The 8820-nt window shown below is 41.5% G+C and overlaps 1 non-coding gene across 1 annotated transcript; it reads right to left on the reverse strand.

Annotated features, from left to right (window-relative positions):
- Positions 1 to 1974: 1974 nt before the first annotated feature.
- Positions 1975 to 2081, reverse strand: LOC131406699 (U6 spliceosomal RNA). Its single transcript, XR_009220325.1, has one exon. It is a non-coding gene; the product is annotated as a U6 spliceosomal RNA (small nuclear RNA).
- Positions 2082 to 8820: the final 6739 nt, after the last annotated feature.

Raw genomic sequence — 8820 nt, forward strand, 5'->3', positions numbered from 1 at the left:
CACGAGCCACTCTATGTCTTCTGGGTATAAGGGGTTTAACAGAGCATTAGGGGCTTACACGATTGTTGGAAGAGCGTAGGGAACGGAGCTCAGGGCAGCTGCTGCGAAGGTAGAAGTGGGCGCTGAAGGTTTCAGCCTGAAGCGAGTGGCTCCTGAGACCTTGCTGGGAAGCCTGGGTTACTCTTCCATCTGCTCAGCATCTGGCTGTCACCACCTCTGGAGAATAATAGATTCCCTTTCCCGTCTGCCTTCCAAATTTCCCCCAAATTGCTTTCATGCAAACTCCAACCTGGGTGGGTGGGGGGCATTCTGGGAAATGTAGTTCCCTGCGGCTCTGCATTGCGGAGGAGGGGCAGGAGTGATGCTGAATGCTAAAACAGTGTCTCCAGCAACACGTGCCAGGTCTATCTGAGAATATCCCCATACTTACCTGCCAGAGTCAGACAAGTAGTCAAGAGCCACAGGTGTTAGAGTTGAATAGAAAAATAATCTGCATTATAGATAACAGAGGTTATATTATATATTTTATTATTAAAATAGTTCATTTTTCACCTGTGGCATCCTCAGCTTATTTTATTACAAATTTGCAAAGCAAAAGGAAATACAAAGCCAAATGATTTAAACAAAGTTATACAACCTTTTTAGAAAGTTTAGAAAATGACAGCATTCAAAAACTGCTTACTTGAGACCCTCATACACTGGTAGGAATGTAAAACGGTGCTGCCGCTGTGGGAAAGAGTCTGGCAGTTCCTCAAAAAGTTAAACATCGAGTTAACATATAGCCCAGCAATCAAGAAAAATGTAAACAGACGTTCACACAAAAACTTGTACACTACTGTTCATAGCAGTATTATTCTTAAGAGCTGAAACATGGAAACAATCCAAATATCAACCAACTAATGAATGAATAAACAAATGTGGTATATCCATACAATGGAATATTATTTGGCCATGAAAAGAAATGAAGTACTGATACTTATTACAACATGGATGAACCTTGAAAATATTATGCTAAATGAAAGACACAAAGGCCACATACCTTATGGTTTCACTTATATGAAATATCTAGAATAGGCAAATATATAGAGATAGAAAGTAGATTAGGGACTGGAGGGTAAAGGAGACTGGGGAGTAATTGCTGGTAATGGCTAATACCAGGTTTCTTTTGGGGGTGATAAAAATGTTCTAAAATTAGATAGTGGTAATGGTTGTACAACTCTGGGAATACAGTAAAAATCATTGAATTGTACACTTTTTAACAATTGTGGTAAATATACATAAAATTTGTCTTTTCAGCAATTTTTAAGTATATGGTTCGGTGGCATTAAGTACACTTACATTGTTGAGCAATCATCACCACCATCCATTTCCAGAACTCTTTCCAGCTTGCAAAACTGAAACTCCATACCCCATTAAGGAACAGCTCTCCATTTCCTCCTCTCCCCAGTCCTTGGCAACCACCATTCTACTTTCTGTCTCTATGAATCTGACTTCTCTGGGTACCTGGTCTTATTTCTCTGAGCATAATGTCCTCAAGGTTCATCCATGCTGGAGCATGTGTCAGAATTTCCTTCCTTTTTAAGGCAAAATAATATTCCATTGTATGTATTTATGACATTTTGCTTATCCATTCATCTGTTGATAGACACTTAGGTTGCTTCCACCTTTTGGTATTGTGAATAATGCTGCTATAAACATAGATGTTCAAACATCTTTTCAAGGCCCTGCTTTCAGTATTTTTGGGTATATACCTAGGAGTGGAATTGCTGAGTCATATGAAAATTCTATTTTTAATTTTTTGAGGAACTGCTGTACTGTTTTTCATAGTGGCTGCACCATTTTACATTCCCACCAGCAATGCACAAGGCTTCCAGTTTCTCCAAATCCTTGTCAACACTTAGTTATTTTCTGTTTAAAAAAAGTTTTTTTTATGATAGCTATCTTAATGGGCATGAAGTGGTATCTCATTGTGGATTTTTTTTTTACCACTTCACAAATTTGCATGTCATCCTTGCACAGGGGCCATGCTAATCTCCTGTATATCATTCCAATTTTAGTGTATGTGCTGCTGAAGTGAGCACTCAGGGGTTTTGATTTACATTTTGAATTGTTCACTTTTAAAGGGTGAATTTTATAGTATGTGAATTATATCTCAATTTTAAAAAACCGTTCATTGAGAGACCCTTATAGCACTGAGCACATCTAGTGTCCACATCTTGGCTTCTAAATATCTTTCTTCACTAAAGGGGACCCAGTCTGGGGTAGAGAAAGTACCAGGTGAGCTTGAGACATTTCATTGTGCTGGAAAGCCAGGAAGTACTCAAGGAATGATGGGGCATGTCTAAAGGACACTGGCCAAATCTGGGACAATTTGAGCATCAAAATGAGTAATGACTGTACTTGATTGTAGTATATTGCATAAATAACAATCCGTGAATTCACGGTAATAAAAAGGAGACAAAGGAAAAAGTGATTCTTTATAGAAAAGTGCTAGCTAATAGATGTAAAAGGAATTATAGAATTTAGAAATCACCATTTTGCAACTCCTAATGAAATAATTGCTCCAAGCAAGGACTGGTAATAGATGCTACAGCCATTAAGTGAACAATTATTAGGAAACCAAATATTCACATGGTACCATCCCCTGGATTACTTATTAATTGCAAATGGAAACATGTACATTTGATATGGAGAAATCTGGCAATCACTACTTTAAACAAGTGATCGAATTCAACATCACAAATCATAGAAAAACTTGATATATGTGCTTCCTAGTATGATGCAATATTAAGTACACATCAACTATTAAGTATTTTTACTAAAATGTGTGGCCCGAACATAATCAAAGTTCTCTAGACCCGATCTCCATTTTCCAGGAATTTGGGGGATAGTGGGACAAGTGAAGGGACACCATGCGGGTTGTTCTACAAAGCAATTGGCCTGAAATCTTTGAAAAGTTAATGCCATGAAAAAAATGAAGCAGCAGCAGCAAGGGGGCTGCTGTAGATTAAAAGATACTTGAGAGACGTAATTAAACAATAACAACAGCAGCAAAACACCACACCTCTTCAGTAAGGGCCTACTGTTGGCTGCCTATGGATTTTGGAAATTGGTGCTAAAATGATGCTGGCACATCATTTATCACGCTTTAGTGGTAATCTAAAATATTTATTGTTAAAACTTTTTAACGAATGGAAAATTTTATTGCAAATCTCTTTCGTAGTCCCTCCCCTATGAGAAAAGCAATCATAATCACATAAATGGCTGTCCTTGAAAGCATAGAATATAGCATGTGCATGAAGATGGTTGTATGATTTATCGCTAAATCGCAGATTCAGCCTGCAAGAAAATAGAAATGTAGGGAACAATTTATCATTTCACTGGGCGTGCAAAACCCTTTCACCTGTTAATGTCATTAACTGCAGTACGGACCACTCCATAGCATAATATTTCTAGACAAAATGAAGCTTTTAAAATAGCACTGTCCAAGGGCCGCCCCCTGGCTTAGGGGTTAAGTGTGTGCGCTCCGCTGCTGGCGGCCCGGGATTCAGATCCCGGGCGCCCACCGACGCACCGCTTCTCCGGCCATGCTGAGGCCATATCCCACATACAGCAACTAGAAGGATGTGCAGCTATGACATACAACTATCTACTGGGGCTTTGGGGGGAAAAAAATAAATTAAAAATTAAAAAATAATAAAATAAAATAGCACTGTCCAATAGAAATATAATAGGAGTCATAAATGTGAGCCCATATATAATTTTACATTTTCTAGTAGTCATGTTAAAAAAGTAAAAAGAAATAGGTAAAATTAATTTTAATAATCTATTTGATTTAACCCAATATATCCAAAACATTATCATTTCAATAAAGAATCAATATAAAAATATTAAAGAGATATTTTAAATTCTTTTATTCCACTATCTTGAAAACCCAGGATATAGTTTACAATTTCAGCACATTTCAGTTTGGACTGGCCACATTTCATACACTTGATAGTGGCTTATATGTTGGACAGTACAGGCTAGAATATGAATACTGAAGTACTGAGTCTGAATAGAATTGGTTTTAAGTGCTACAGATGAGCAGTATCAAATACAAAATTTTCAAAAGTGAACTTTCCTAATACATACTTTTGGTTTGCTTTTGCACTAGAATTTTTTTCAGGGATGAGAAAATAAGCTGAAAAATCCTGTTTACCTCTCAGGTGACTAACATTTCTGCATTTAGGATAAACAAGTGGAGGTAACAGTGGGGGGTGGGGGAAAGAACCTCCAATTTTACACACATTCATTCAAAATCATTAAACACTGAATTAGCTGATAAGACAGTTTGCCGTGAGTGTCTAAATGCAAGGGACACAAACGTTCCCAATCCTGCTGATTCTCCCTTCAAACCAGCCTTAGCATTTTTCCTTTGAGGTTTCCACTGCCCAGGCCTCAACCCAGGTTCTTTCCCACCAGTACCTGGGCTGGTAGAGAAGGCTTCTGTCTGTTTTCTCTGTATGGAAGTTGTCTCAGGCCTGCCTCACGGACACAGTGGGATCCGTCCTCCTTTTCCACGTCCCTGCGTCCGTGTCCCTGCATCCCTACCACATGGATCTTCTGTAGGTGCAGCTCCACCACCTCGTTGTGTCTCAGCCACCCTGGATGGAAGATTTCTATTATCTGGCCTAACCCTGTCTTTCCACCTTGAATGCCGTCCACCTTCCCTCAGGAACACAGGCTCACCCTGATCTTGTGCTTTGTATCATGTCACTTCCCTCAGCTAAGACATTCTCCCCTCCTTCTGTCTGGCTAGTTAAGTCCTATCCGCCATTCCTTATCTGGTGTAAATTTCATTTCTTTCAAGGAAGCTTTGCCGTCCCGACTGTCGGCAAGCTGCTTTCACCGCCTTGTGCCTACGTCGGGTCCCTTGTCGTCCACCGGTATTCAGTGTCTCATGATTGTCACTTTGCTTGTGAGCCTGCAGGGCCAGTCAGATTGCTGCCTCTTTGTACTCACCTCAGTACCCCTCATGGGGCTGAGCCCACAGCAGGCACTCACAGATACTCACAGAACTGCCTTCCCAAGCCTTCTCCACAGTTTAGAGATGTCTAGAAAGTCTAAGGACATACATAATGCTTGTACTTGAAAAAAGTGTGTGTGAGACCCCTGGCTACTTTTATCCAGAGCAAAGATGAGAGCCGTGGAAGACATTTACCTTTTGTGGTAGATTATTGCAAAAATACCCTTAGTTCTTCACCCTGTCCTGTATCCATGCCTGTTGCAATGTGACTTTGCAGCCCCTCCTACCAGGTGGTGGACTCTATTTCCCCAGCCTTGAATCTGGGCTGGCTGTGTGACTTGCTGTGGTCATTAGAAACAGGCAGAAGAGACAAAGTGCCAGTGATGACTCTGGGCCTCCAAGTAAACATGATCAGTGTGGACACAGTAGGAGGAGAGAGTTCAGGGGTCTGGGCCCCCACACGCCAGGCTGGCTGTGCTGGTAACCAAATATACCTAGGGCAAGGCCCTTCACCTCCTGGGCCTCGATTTGCTCATCTATGTAATGAGGAGATCCAATCAGGATAATCCTAAAGAGTCTTCTAGATCTTTATCATTTCATGCTCATGAAAACTATTAATATATGTAAGTTATATACAACTGTTCTCACCCAACTAAATTACTGAATTAAATTTTTGCCAGCCATTGTGGAAAATGAGAGTGTTCTATACATGGAACAGATAATCCAGACATTGTGTTCACACAGTTTCAGCCATCAGTTAATAAAATCTTAAACCATCTTTGAAAACAGTCACTAAAAAAGCAACTACTATTTGCCAGGGGCTTTCATGTCTAGTTGTCTCATTTAATTCTCACAACTCTGTATGATGAGTATCAATTTCTCTTTACTTGGAGGGAAACAACCCCATGTAGGTTAAACCACCGCCTGAGGCCACGCAGTTAGTGGATGGTGGGTGGAGCTGGGTTTTAGATCCTGGTCCTATCCAGAGTCCACGCCCTCCCCCCCAGGACACACTGTCCTGCAATAATTGGGACTGCTCATGATGAGACATAGGAGCTAATTTAATTACCTTCATGCATTCCACTGTGAAGACAACCTAGTGAAACACTTTTAAAGCTGGTAACTTTTTATACCATAATCCTTTTCCTTCCGCCTTTATGCCTAGGGGCAAGTCCACCATCAGGGCTTTCTTTTCAACCTCTGTTTCTTTGGAACAGTTCCCCCAGTTGGAGCCTGTCATGGCCAGGGACTCACATTTCACAGAGTAACATTCACATTTAGAATGTGGATGTTATGTCGCAATGAGGTTATATCTCTGTTTACAAGGTACACCGACAATAACGGAGGGAAATGTTGTTTTTCTCACAACTTTAAACTTGTGGCCTTTACCGGACCCCAGTGCTGATAAGTGCACTGTTCATTAGTATTCTTATAATTGTTTTTTTTTTTTTTTGCTGGGAAAGATTTGCCCTGAGCTAACATCTGTTGCCAGTCTTCCTCTCTCTTTTTTTTTTTTAAATTTTTTTCCCTCCCCAAAGCCCCAGTACATAGTTGTATGTTCTAGTTGTAAGTCCTTCTAGTTTTTCTATGTGAGCCACCACCACAGCGTGGCTACTGACAGACAAATGGTGTGGTTCCGCACCCGGCAAACTGAACTTGGGCCGCTGAAGTAGAGCGTGCTGAAGTTTAACCACCAGGCCATCAGGGCTGGCTCTCTTATAGTTCTTATAAGTAACTGGTAAAGAATAGTATGTTTTGTATTTTTTAAAAGGCCACATTTGTTATGTATAAACATTTAAAATATGCTCTAATTTTTGTAAGCCTAGTTTGAAATTTCTATGTTTTGTAATATAGACTTGATAAAAGGAAGAAATGGGCTATCTACTAAGCAAAACAGTTTCCTTTCACATCTGAGTCCTTCAGGGCACAGAGGACCCTCATCTGATAGGATGGCTTGTTTCATGTTAGCTCTTTCTAGAGAGAAACAGAATACACTAATTTCCTCTAGTACCTAAATAGGCAATTACTCTAGAAGGATGGTTGTCTACACACACTCCAATCCTATCCCCTCCCCCGAAATCACACAGAGAACCTATTGACTTACTAACTCAAAGTAACATTTAATAAAAAACAAAAACAAAAAATCAATATAGATGTCTGCTTCTACCTATGACCAAGTAGTTGGTTTCAGATTTATTCTCCTGCTGAGAACCAGTATGAAAACTAGATTTTAAAAAGCTGCATTGGAGCTTCAAGTGAGGACTTGAAGCATCAATATCCTAAAGCAAAGAGAAGTGCATTGACTACGATCTATGTTTTAAGTAATTTTTTTCCCCTCCTAGTGGTTGCCAATTCATGGTTCTAGCCATGGAGACTGCCAATAAAGCAGCACCATAGAATCTGCAGCAAGTTTACCAGGCTAGGGAGACAAAAATCGGAGTTCAGGGGGCCGGCCCCGTGGCACAAGCGGTTAAGTGTGCGCGCTCTGCTGCGGCGGTCTGGGGTTCGCTTGTTCGGATCCTGGGCGCGGACCGATGCACTGCTTGGCAGGCCATGCTGTGGCGGCGTCCCATATAAAGTGGAGGAAGATGGGCATGGATATTAGCCCAGGGCCAGTCTTCCTCAGCAAAAAGAGAGGAAGATTGGCAGATGTTGGCACAAAAGGCTGATCTCCTCACACACACACAAAAAATCGGAATTCAGGACTACCTGGGTAGACTACCTAGGTAGGCGGGATTTGAGGGTCAAGTTCCCAGGAAAAAGGGAAATACAAAGAAGTGAGCCTGAAATTCTGTTTATAATCTCTCGACATTTGTTGACCCCTTAGTTGAGCTCATGAGATTCCAAGAAAATGAACAGAAAGTTGCTAAGGGTCTAAAAAGCTAAGCAGAGACTTTGGCAGTCTCACATTTGTGAGGAGACAGATGTAGGAGTTTAGAATTCACCAGGGTAAAACCCAGGTCCTTCCATTGAGACCCATGAACAGGCTCTGCTCTAGGGGTAAAGGCAAAGTGGACATAGACCAGCTCCAACTTGACCAAGGTGATCTGCTTTAATCTCCACGTCTGTTAGGGTGAGGAGGGCATCCACGGGGACGGTGGCCCAGGGCACAGGGTAGGAGCCTGAAGAACATGAGGAGGGTATTGCATAGGAGAACTGCTCAGCACAGGGTGAGACAGGTTGGCAAGGGAGTGCATTCACAAGTGGGGGTGGCCCATCCTGGAGACTCAGAGCCCAAGCAAGTGGAGGAGGATATACCTGTAGAGAGGGACAAGTAATGTCATGGAGTGTCAGAGCCTGCGCAGGGTGGAGAAGGCATTCACTTGGGGGTGTTGGGAGGCCCAGAGTGGGGTTTCAGGGACTGAGAGGGGAAAGGAGGGCATCCATGTAGATGGCCCAGCCTGGCATTGTGTGTTGGAGCCCACGCAGGGTGAGGAGAGTGTTCACACAGTGGGCTGGTCCAATGTGAGATGTCGAGACCTGAATGGGAATTTTGCATGAGAGAGAGGTTCGTGGCAGTGATGCAAACTTGTTTATATACTAGATAACTAAACATATTAAGGGTGATTGGAACCAGGTTTCTCCCTGTCAGAGAAAGAAGTTACAAACAGGGAAAAGGATAAAACTGGAATGAATCCTGTGATGTTGGATTGGAATTCAAAGTATTGGTGTAAGCTTATAGTTTTCAATGTATATAGATAGAGATAGAAATAAATATAGATGGATTTATGTGTGTGTGTGTACCATATACGTATATGGGTACATATATACATACATATTCCCTTTGCTCTGTCTACTGAAAGGACCTGGGA

Source organism: Diceros bicornis, chromosome 5 (assembly GCF_020826845.1).
Source record: "Diceros bicornis minor isolate mBicDic1 chromosome 5, mDicBic1.mat.cur, whole genome shotgun sequence".
In the NCBI taxonomy this organism is placed as follows: Eukaryota; Metazoa; Chordata; class Mammalia; order Perissodactyla; family Rhinocerotidae; genus Diceros; species Diceros bicornis.